The sequence below is a fragment of the Pleurodeles waltl genome, chromosome 7 (assembly GCF_031143425.1).
Source record: "Pleurodeles waltl isolate 20211129_DDA chromosome 7, aPleWal1.hap1.20221129, whole genome shotgun sequence".
Classification (NCBI taxonomy): Eukaryota; Metazoa; Chordata; class Amphibia; order Caudata; family Salamandridae; genus Pleurodeles; species Pleurodeles waltl.
Window position 1 is genome coordinate 305,739,048 of NC_090446.1, and position 12,076 is coordinate 305,751,123.

The window sequence follows — 12,076 nt, forward strand, 5'->3', positions numbered from 1 at the left end:
GAGATGTGCACAAAAGTGTGGGGTGGCAGTGCTCCCCCCCAAGCCTTGAAAAGCTCCGGAGCCAAGTTATTCAATTAAAGGGGAGGTGGCATTTGGGCCCTCATCCCTGAGCCATTATAGGCCCTGGAAAGCCCCCACCTGGTGCCTATACTACCAAACAGTGGATGCTGTGCAGCCCCCGAGCCTTTAAAATGCCTGGGGTCCCCATTCTCCAGAGCTTCTACTTTTTGTAAAAGGGAGAGGGCAGTGTGGCCCCCCCTTGCTGAGCCTTCTGTGGCACCGGTAACCTCATTCCCCTGGGCCAGCTCACTTGCTGTGTCCCAATGAGTCCAGCCTTGGGACACAGCAGTTTGGAAACGTGTTTGCTCCCGACTGGCGGAAGCATGTTTGAATCTCCCACCAAATGGGAGCAAAGACACTTAGGGCCCCACCACGACACTTGGTGTGGGCAGGGAAATGTGTTTGCTCCCGCCTGGCGAAAGCATGTTTGAATCTCCCATCAAATGGGAGCAAACACACTTAGGGCCTCACTAGGACAGTGGTGGTCTTAAGAACTTCAGGGCTGTGGTGGCGGTCGGACTGCCGCCAATGTGGCGGTCCAACAGCCACAATACGACTGTGGCGTTTGCGCTACGGTCGAACTGCCAGCACCTCCACTTCTCCTCCACTGGAGGGGCTGGCGGTGCTGGTGGTGCTGGTGCACCTAATCCGCGCTGGAAGCCCTGCAAGCAGTGCTGCCTTGGGGATTACGAGTCAATTCCCAGCCAACGATTAGATGGTGGTAGCACCACCATGTAAAGGCTGGCGGAGACAGGGTGGAAGGGGGCCCCATGGCCATCCCCATCGTGCTTTTCACTGTCTGCTTTCACTCTGTTTCCGCCTGCTGACCCAGCTGGAAACTGGTAATAAGTGCTGTGGGAAGGGGGCCGCACTGGCAATGTCGTAATTAGGGCCTTAGTGTGCTCCCAGCCAGCGGGAGTTTTATAAATGCTCCTGCAAGCTGGGAGCAGACTTGAGATCTGATTCCTCCACCTCACAAAAAGGGGCTGGAAAAAAAGATCAAGACATTGCCCCTGCCCTGAAGCAGCATGAATAACTGCTCTGTGGAGGAGGGAGGACTTCTGGCTCCAACAGCATGCGTGGACCAGGCGAGGGCCTGGTGCCCTGCAGATCCCCTCATGACCCTCAATTTTGTGCATAGTGGGTGCCCTGGGTGGGCCCCAATGCACAAACCTATATTAAACTCATGCTCAGGTGTATGGTGTCCCTGTGGCCAAAACAGGCACGGGGAGTGTGGCCGCTTTTTTAAAAAAAACACGACCCTGGGGGATGGTGTCTCCAGGGTCTTTTAAAGGCCCCCTCCCTTGATTTATTGGAGCGCGATCTCTTCAATAGTGACTGTTCAAGATGAGTGGTTCTTTTGTTGTCCTCTTGTAGGCCAAGGAAAGAGTCCATGGTTCTCCATTTTAATTGCTGCTCAGTATGCAAAGTATGAAGTGAAGTATATACTCCAAACACCAAGGGATAACATTGATATTTTTTTTAAGTAGTTGCCAAGGATCTGTTGCAGTAATGTAGGCAAACACCAAGGGTCCATCCGAATTTAAACCACGCAAAACAAAAAGCCTGTACAGAAGGACAAGAGTATAATTATTAAACCATCTGACAAAGGCGGGAATATTGTATTAATGTCTAGAGAAAAATACATTGAGCAAACTTATCGACAACTTAACAAAGTGAATGTTATTGGAAGATAGATAAACAATACGACATGGGTTTACAGAATGTATATATAGAGAACCTCAAAGAATGGTACAACTCTCACTTCACTGAATGAGAGGAGCTGCAATTTCTGAAGCATGACACACCTATGGTACCAACTATATATTTACTACCCAAGACTCATAAGGCTAGCCGTGATCCCCAGGACAACCTATTGTGTCGTTAAAGAACCGTTTATTAACAAATACTTCTATTTATGTTGATTGTTTCTAATTTCCATTTGTACAGAATCTAGCATCCTATGTGAGGGATACAAAAGATTTCATTGCTAAGATACAGACTATTAAGTGGGAATCATCTTTTGTTCTGGTGTGCCTTGATGATGAAAATCTTTACATGAGCATCCAACATACGGATAGGAAGGAGGCTTGCAAATATATTTTGATGGCTAGAGGGCTCAGTCTCTTGGAACATACCCACACGCTATTATTCATGATATACATCTGTCTTAGTGAGAATATATTTATCTTTAATAATCAATACTTTTGGAAACTTCAAGGGATGGCAATGGCACCTGCTATGCCGCCAGCTATACAAATTTAGTCATGGACTGGTGGGAGGAGAATGTGCTCTGGTCCACTGGGAACTAGAATATCTCACTGATAAAGTAGTAATGTAGTTAAGCTATATTGTTGATATTTTCTGTATTTGAAGAGGACAAGAGCGAGAATTGAAACGATTCGCAACAATTCTAAAGCAGAATCAAGTGAATTTGTATTTCATAATGATCTACAGTAAGAAAACTATTGATTTTTAGAAGTAAACTTACAGTCAAAAATCAGTCTTTGGAAACAGAATTATTCAGGAAAAGTACGGCAGGAAATTATATTTTGCATACTGACAGCAATCATCCTGTGAATTTTAGGTGGAGTATCCCCTATAGTGAATTTCTATGAGCGAAACACAACTGTAGCTTGGAAGGAAGCTATAAGAGAACAAGAACCAATATGATTCAAAGATTTAAAATGAGGGGATACCTAAATAAGATGCCCATACAAGCCGTGGAGAGGGCCGATAAAGTGAGTAGGGAAACTATGGGCCTGATTTAAGGAAAATGGGGCTGCACCCAGTGCAGTGCCACTTTCCTTGCGCCACTTTAGTCCCAACTACCACCACTACGTGTGTGCTGTATTTAAAATACGGCGCACCATGGTGCAGGGCAGGGGGAATAGCATCAGAATTCCTGATGCTACTGATGTACTCTGAGCAGGCATTAAAAGTGCCAAAAAAACAGCGCAAGGAAATCTCTTCCTTGCGCCACTTTTTTGGCCCCCTTAATGGGGGAACGCCTCCCTTGCATACATTATGTCTGGCGCAGGCATGATGTAGTGCAAAGGTTGTGCCACTTGGTAAATATGGCGCATGTAAAAAGCCACCTTAGCGCCACCTTAGCCTCCAAGAAATGGTGCCATGGTGGCGCTAAGGTGGAGCTAGGGCCTCTTAAATCATTGAAAATGTAAAACAAATCTTCCATAGAAGATGGGATATCTTTTTACAATAGAAATCTGTAAAAGAGGTGACTGTTGAAAATCCAGCTGTTACTTTTAAAAGGAATACATCAGTCAAAGACATGTTGGTACATACTGCGGACCCGGTAAAAAAACGCACAAAACTATGTTTATTGTCCGGATGGGGCAGAGTATCCCTACCCAGCCCCACTATATGTTTTTTAAACCTTTTTGTAGGACAGAGGACTGGGTCACCATACCTAAAGTGGCTGCTGCCACAAGTTTGTTGATGTACTGGCAGCCAGTTAGATCTTATGTTCAGATCTGTCGACTCTGCCATTGTAGTACAGCATGAAATATACATACATTTCAAACCTTAATTTCTCTGAAACTACTGAATGGTTTACAGAAAAGCACACAAATAGCATGCTTTCTGGACCAAGATTTAGCCTTCTGCCAATTTCGATGTAATTCGATGTCATTCTCTCCAGCTATAGCTGAGTCTAAACTTTGCCACTGAAAATTGGAGGGGCGAACATGCTTTGAGAACCAGCTTTTAGTTAAAGTTAAAAGCTAAACAAAAATTGATTTTCCTATTCAAGTGCTGTGTTAGCTATAACTACCCAGTCTCGTAAACAGTTGGTCCACAATTGTTTACACATTTGTATTGTCTTTCTAATGTTTTGTTTAAAACGTATGCATTGGTGGAACTCACAATGGTGGATTTTGTAAGACAAAAACAGTATTGTTTTTTGAGCAGTTGATATGTTATATTTTAAGATGGTGGTTATTCATGGCCTCCATCCCTTTAAATGTACACTATGCACTTTGAAAATCTATGACCCAGTAGAAGGATACAGCTAAAATGCGTTGGTCATATTCGCAACTGCTGCACTTTATGTTAAAAAATAAATCAGGTTTTTTGCAACAAGAAAACTGTTCAGCTTATTTCTGTCACCATAACTCGTGCCCTCACCATGCACAGTTTTCTCATCAATTATTTTACTGCAACTTTCACAGTGATATTATCAATGGTGTCATAGAAGATTTCATGAGTGATGTAATATCTGGGGTAATTAGCAGTGCATGTCAAGGATGTGAGTTATAGTTGCATTAGGGCTTGAGTTATAGTTACTTGAAAGAACTTCAACTATAAAGCTGAATTTCTATGGTTTTGTGTGTGTAAAATCTGAACCTAACTATAATGCCCCTGGAACCTTTGTTTTTTTTCAGTGAATTTCTAGGATTGTATTAATTTTAAGTAAAATGAGCATTGCAGTGCACAGTGGGGGGAGGGGGAGTTGGCATTGTGCTGCCCCCGCCCAAGCTTGCTGCTGCTCCTGCCCCCTCCTCCTTGGTCCAAGTCCATGCCCCTGCTCCCTCACAGCAGACCTGTGTGGCTGTTGTTCTACCACCGCCCTTCTCACCTGCCCTGAACAGTTAGCTTGCTGCCCCATCCACCTCCTCCCTCCTCCCTGCCCTCTGTTGTCTGAGTCCATGCACCAGGCCCCTGCCTCCTGCCCTGCATTGTCTAATTTGCTGCCACTGCCCTCCATTTAGGTTGATGTCCATGGCCACACCTCCTGTCCTCTGTTGCACAATTCTATGCCCCATCATTGCCCTCCTGCTTAGCCTCTATGCTTAGCTTGCTGGCCCCACCCTCCTTCCCCTTGCCATCCAATGTCTGTGTGCCTGCCTCTGTTTTCTCCTTTTTGCCCACCATCTTCCATGGATCTGCCACTGCCTCTCCTACCTACTCTGAGTGTTCTTTTGAGCTGCCACTGCCCCTCCCACCTGCCTAGCTTGGTCAGATGACTGCCACCTATTTCCTCCACTCTGTCTGTCTGAGTTTCATGCCTCTATCTCCTCCCTCCTGTCCTCCATGGCCCATTTTGCTGCCACTCCCTTCTCCCCTCCATGCTCTGTTAGGCTGCAACTGTTCCTTTTACAAACCCCATGCAGTCTTTTGTGAAGCCCCTTCCGCTGCCCTCTCTTGTCTGTGTCCCATCCCTAACCGTCACATCTGTCTTCAATGGTCCTTGTGCATGGCCCTGCCCCCTCCATCTTGCCCACCATGGCCAGTGTGCTGCCACTAACCCTCCTGCTCACCATGCAAAGCCTTCTGTATTGCCACAACCTCTCCTACCTGCCCTGTGTGGTCAGCTTGCTACCCATGACTTCCTTCCACCTTCCCTCCGTTGTCTGTGTGTATGCCATTAGAGTCTTACTGTTTCCCTCCATGATGTGTTGTGCTTCCATTGCCGATCTCACCTCCCTCCATGGTCAGCTTGCTGCTCCAGCCCTGCCCCGTTGCCCCTTGCCCTTCATGGTCTGTTATGATACAACTGTCCCTCCTGTCTGTCTGGTAAGGTCAGCTTGCTGCCCTTGCCTCTTTCCCCTCTGGTCTCTTGTGCATGTGCATGGCCCTATCCCCTCCCTATTGCTTTCCATGGTCCGTTGTGCTGCACTGCCGTCTCGCTTGCCCTGTGTGGTGTATTGTGCTTCTGCAACCCCTGATGCCTGTCAGTTTGGTGCATCTGCCCATTTCACTCCTGCCCTGTGTTATCCAAGTCCATGTCCCTACCCAATTCCTCCTGCTCTCAGTGATCCAATGTACTGTACTTGTCAACATTTTGAACTCGGTAAGAGGGAAATTTTGAAAACAAAACCTGGGGAATTGATTTTCCCCATTGACTTACATTAAAAAGAAGAGATTTTAGGCAGGAGACAGATAAAATGCCTTTTGCTTCTGCCCTCAATGGTCTGTTATATTGCCGCAGCCTCTCTTGCCTGTTCTGCATGGTTGGTTTGTTGCCCCTGCCCCTGATCTCTTGTTCTCCCTGGTCTGTTGTGCTGCCAGGGCCCCTCCCACCCACCCAGCGTGGTCAACTTGTTGCCCCTGCATCCTCCTCCCTGCCCTCAATTATCCAAATCTGTCCCCCTGACATCTGCCTTCCTACAATATTCTAATGAACAACTAGTTTGCTAACTTTCTATATTTTTTACAAAAGTGTGGCACGCCTGAAATCATCTTGATGTAATCAAAACTGAAATACCTAAAGACAGGGTCTTATTCCCATAGAAATTATGGTTAGTGCACTAAATTACTAAAATGAGGGCATATTTTCTGATTTCTCAAATAGCAATAAAGCACTTTTAAATTATTTGCTTGCTTGATGTTTTTTTATCCAGTTGATCACTTGATATATGTTACACTGAGGGGAGAGAATGTGGTGTTAGGATCAGAGCTTCAGACTTTGCAACTGTAAAAATCTTGTGATTCTGGGCAAATAACTTAATCTTCCGATGACTAAAGACCTAAAGGAATGTGTCCTTGTGTAATGTAACTGATGCTCATGTTAAGCACTTCAATACCTTCGGGTCAAGTCTGGGCTATATAAAATTGCAAAAAAACAAAACCTCAGTGTTTTGTACACTTCTGTCTCTGGGCTGTACTTGGGTTAAATATGGGTGATATTTGTGCTACATTTGGGCTCTTTTTTTCTCGGTGGCCATCTTGGGTGGCTTATTTGTTAGAAAGCTCTCTATTCTCCTCATTTACTGCGGTATCCTCAGTAGAAAATGCTTTCAGTTTTCCACTTCGATTCTGCATTTTTAGTGTAGGTTACAATCGCTTGTGTTCAGTAGCGATTTGAGCTATGTGCGGTGGGGCTATTGGGCTGAATATTTTTCTACTTCCTTGTTTCCACTTTGAGCCGCCTTTATGGTTGGGCTGCAGTCTAGTGGTTCCTCACACGCAGACTATTTTAAGAGGCTGATGGACTGGGCGCGCAGTGGTGAGTTTGCCTAAACAGGCCATGATCCGCGCCTTGGCTGAGTTTGTAATCTTTTAAAAACAGTTTTTATCTGCATTTTCTAAATCTTTAGGGAGGGTTACAATCACTCTTGTTGAGTAGTAATTTGGGCTATTTGTGGTGGGGCTAATGGGCTGATTCTTTTTTACTTCTGTGTTTCCACTTTGAGCCACCATTTTGGTTGGACTGCGCTCTAGTGGTTGCTCACATGCAGGCTATTTTAAGAGGCTGATGGACCAGGCGCACAGCGGTGAGTTTGCCTAAATGGTCCCTGATCCGCACCTTTGCTGAGTTTGTAATCTTTTAAAAACTGTTTTTATCTACATTTGCTGTATTTTTTTGGGAGGTTATAATCACTCTTGTTCAATAGCGATTTTAGCTATTTGTGGTGGGGCTCTTGGGCTGATTCTTTTTTACTTTCTTGTTTCCACTTTGAGCCTACATTTGGGTTTGGCTGCACTCTAGTGGTTGCTCACAAGCCGACTATTTTAAGAGGCTAATGGGCCGGGCGTGCAGCAGCGACTCAGCGGGCACAGTGGGTGTGCACCAAAGGCAAGCCCGTCTGCACCCATCCATGTCCCGGCCTCGTCCAGCGCCAGCCATGCTGCTAGGGAGTTTACCTAAACGTCTTTGGCTATTAAGTATTCTGTGGAAGAATTACTCGTGCTAGCGCCCAAGTGCTGCCAGACTTCAGATGCCCCCTTCACTGCTAGTTTAGAATCTAATTTTGTCTGCCCGAGGCAAGTTGGCGATAATGTCTAGGAAGGTGGTATTTCACTCTTTTCAGAATCCCTATAAGCTTACAGTCCCATATAAAATCATTATTAATCCAACTCTTTCTGTCCAAACTAAAAAAATGTGCAAGGCTGGACTCCTAAATTGTCGCTTAGACATGGTTGAAGGCTAGTTGGGCATCTGATGTTGCCTTGGTTATTCCCCAGGGGTTTCTATCATACATGTTGACCGCAACAACAAATCTGAAGGTGGGATTGCAATTATTCACTACTCACTGCATTGTTCAGCAGTAAATTTATAACATAGATAATATCGAGGGTATGTAATTTTCAATTACTGAATCTCCGACCTTTTCAGAATCAGGGGCTGGATTTATTGCCCTCCTGATGCAACCCCCACTTCATTAGAAAGTTTAACAGATATCATGGGACAACTATTCTCTTCGCCTGCTAACCCTATCATCTTGGAAAAATATTAATGTTCATGGGGACGATCCTCTTAATAACTTGGCTCAGCAGTTTGTGAATAATCTTGAAGGCTTTAATCTTGAAAAGCTGGTTAAAGTCCTTACGAACACTGCCAGCTATACCCTTGATTTGGTTTTGGACAATCTCTTTCTTGTTAAGATTCAACCTGTGGTTTTCGTGGTCTGGTCTGACCATGCGGTAATTCCATTAGAGATAGCCTTACCCTCTTCTGTTGCTGCCTCATGTTCAATCAAATCACTGTCTAGACTCTGGCACAAAGTTACTGACTCGATCTTGATAGAAGCCCTTCAGTCTTCTTTGATAAACCTGACAGGCTCATTAGATCTGGATGTGATATCATTTGAAAATTGGGTGGAAAAGGTGATGGATGAAATTGCTCCTAACTGGCTTCACAGTTCGAAGCAAACAAAGCCTTCTGCCCCCCTGGTTCTTCAATGGTCTTAAATAACATAAATCTAGCTGCAAAAAGCTGGAAAATACTTGGAGAATTAAATATGAAGATGATGATGATGATGCCAAAAGAAAGTACCAGTCCGCCCTTAAGGAATATCATAGAGCTATTTGTGAGCTATTATTTCTTTTTCCATCTTGAAAGCAGATAATTCTCCTCGAGAACTGTTTGAAGTGGTTAGTAACTTTCTGACTCCTTCAGCATGCAAAAATACACTGTTTCCTTCATCACAATTATGTGATGATGTATCCAATTTCTTTTGTGAGAAAATCCAAACCATTCAGAACTCCTTTAGTCAGTCCCTTTCAATTTCAATGGACCATTGTTCTCTCTTGATCCCTGGTCCTGTTCTGCTAAGTTTTACCCCAATCTCACTTGAAGAATCGACCATCTGGCCAATTGTAAGTCAGGCTCCCCACCTGACCCCTGTCCTCCGGCCCCGCTAGGGACATTGGTGGTCACCACAATTGTTAATGCTATCCTGAATGACTCGTTGGAACAGGCATCTGTACCGTTGAATTGGAAGAAGGCTTTCTTACTCCCTTTACTGAAACAGCCAGCGGCAGACCCGTCTATACTGAGTAACTTCAGACCCATTTCACCGTCCCTAGAATGGCAAAGTTGGTGGAAAAAATCTCAACAGACAATTGTCTGCCTTTTTGGAGAGAAGTCATATACTCCATGATTCTCAATCTGGTATCATCCCAGGTTATAGCACTGAAACGGCTCTCCTTGAAGACTCGGAATTTTGCAAAGCTAACTGTGATGTAATTTTTCAAAGCTAACTGTGATGCTGGTGTTGTTAGATCTTTCATTGGCATTTGACATGGTGTAACATTCTGCTTTTCTGGAAAGGCTGGAAACCATTGCTCTCACAAACCTAGTTTTGAATTGGTTTAAGTCTTTACTGGCCAATTCCTTTCAGGTATTTTGTCTCTCTCTTTTTACATATGAGGCTAAGCCGCTGTGTTGCGGTGTTCACCAAGGGTCTGTCCTTAGTCCTACTCTCTTCAATGTTTATATAACATCCTTGGCAAAACAGGTAGATCCTTTGGGAGTAAGGCTGATGTAGTATGCTGATGACACTCAACATTTCTTGGCCTTCATGAAAATGTTCTGTCAACTTTGGATTCTTTTAAAATCTGTTTGAAATCTGTCATGAATTTGAAGAATGTCATTTTCTTTAAACTTAATTCAGATAAGACGGAGCTGTTTTTTTTAGCACCAAATCCAACCCAGATTCTGATCTGTGGTGGCCCTCTTAGTTAGGACCTCCTCCCAGCCCTGCACATGTAGAAAGGAATCTAGATATCAAATTTGATTCTGAGCTTTCTTTTGAGCCTCAGATTAAGGCGTTGTTGAGTTCTTGTTTTTTGACTCTCAGAGCACTGGGAAGCATGCTCTACCTGATTCCGACGGCTGTTCAAAAGACCATTGGTCATGCTTTAATTACCTCCATGCTAGATCATTGTAATAGTCTTTACTTGGGCCTTCACAATGATCTGATCAGGCACCTGCAAATTATACAAATCTGCACGCCTGATTTTTAAGATTCCCCCCCATGATCTCAGTCTTCAGCCATCTGTGCCAACTTCATTGCCTCCCAGTTTAGAGCAGGATGCAATTCAAGGCCTTCCCTTTTGCATTTCAAGTGTTTAATCCTAAAGGCCCCGGGTATCTTAGGAACCGGTTTCAACTAGTGGGGCAAGCACAGGCCCTGCGCTCACATCATCTGAGACTATTTTTAACTCCCAGGATAAATAAGTCCAGGTATGGCAGTAGTTCCTTTTCCTTTTGGCAGCCAGACTGGGGAATACTTTGCCGATGTCTCTGAGATGCTGCATTTTGGAGCGGCTCTTAAGGAAGGGTTTAAAAACTCATCTGTTTGATTCTGCATCATGCTGATACTCTGAGGTCCTTGGGTAATCTCTGCTGCAATGCCGGGACACATTTTTGGTAGCCGAGTGCTCTACAAATGCATTGTATTGTATTGTATTAAGATGGTGGTCAGATGTGCCACACTTTTCGCATAAATTCAGTATGTTAGCACTCTAGTTGCTCATTAAAACCCTGTAGTAAACTGCCGATCACCAGGGAGTTAACTGGCAGACTTCTGCTGGTGTTGAAAGTGCATGTTTCAGTCTACGTGTCAGAATTTTTTAATGAGATAGAGGAGGAAGATACTTGAGAACTCACTTAAAACGTGTCCTAATTTTCCTTTCTGCAGCACTAGCCATAATTTCTATGACAAAATGACCCGCCTCTCCATTTTGTTCCTTTCTAAATTAAACGTTTTAAGTTTCACCAGTTTGATTCAATCAAGATAGCTTCAGGTGTGCCACACTTTTGTCATAAGTAAGACTTAGCGCTCTAGTTGTTCTTTAAAACACTCTGGGAAGCTGCAGTAGAACACAACCGAATAAACTGACAGGCTGCTACTGTTGGAAGTGCATGTTTTACTTATTCCCATATGGCTGAGAAAGATAGTGTGAATTAACAGAAAACATGTTCTTGTTTTAGCATCTGGAGCACCTTCCATCCTTCTATGGGAAAATCATGAGAAAATAGCTTTTCTCTCAAACATTATTCATGAATTCCCAGCAGAATGCTTTTTCAAAGGGTTAATTCACCTTAGCAGCAAATGATTTATATTGTAACTAAAATCAGTCATGACCCTTTATACATTCTCCTCTTTGTGACTCTCACAACCTGCCATTCACTACAATGCATTTCAATGGGTGCTATTATGTATATAGGTCCTAAGATAGCTGCCAGCACTTTCTGGTTAAAGTGCTGACAGCCAATCAGATCTCACCATGAAATCTGCTCCTAGGCTCCACTCAGATATCTATATTTCTTTTTCCTTTAATATCTCAAAAACTATGGATCACATTTACACCAAATCACAAAAAGCACGCTTTTTGGACCAAGAACTATTTTTCTGCCAAGTTTAGTGCCTCATTATAAGTTTGGCAGACGGGATTACTCCATCTCAAACATGACGATATCCTTCCCACCATATTACAAGTTCCATTGAATCCTATGGAACTTGTAAAACTGCGAACGGGATATCCGTAATTTTTTAGATGGAGTAATCCCCTCTGCAAAAGGTCGTAATCAGGCCCTTAGTGTAATTCCGTCAATCGGTTTGGACTGTAGTCATGTTCAAGTTCCCTGTGGGAATTAACATTGGAAATGAACTTTTTATGACTTCCTCCTTTTTTCTCAGCCCCCGCTTGACAAATCACCCCGAGACTTTTTTGGGAAATTTTGTGATGATTCATCAAACAATGACAAAGATATAGGCAAGTCAAAAAAACCTTTCCCTATGGAAACCAGTTTCTAACTATAACTACC

At 43.8% G+C, this 12,076-nt stretch overlaps 1 long non-coding RNA gene across 1 annotated transcript in view; it reads right to left on the reverse strand.

The window, feature by feature from the left end:
- Nucleotides 1–1,370: 1,370 nt before the first annotated feature.
- Nucleotides 1,371–12,076, reverse strand: part of LOC138247249 (uncharacterized) — a 41,051-nt gene continuing 30,345 nt past the window's right edge. The window contains exon 3 of the long non-coding RNA XR_011194386.1: nucleotides 1,371–1,626. This is a non-coding gene — a long non-coding RNA (uncharacterized lncRNA). The remainder of the gene's footprint in view (nucleotides 1,627–12,076) is intronic.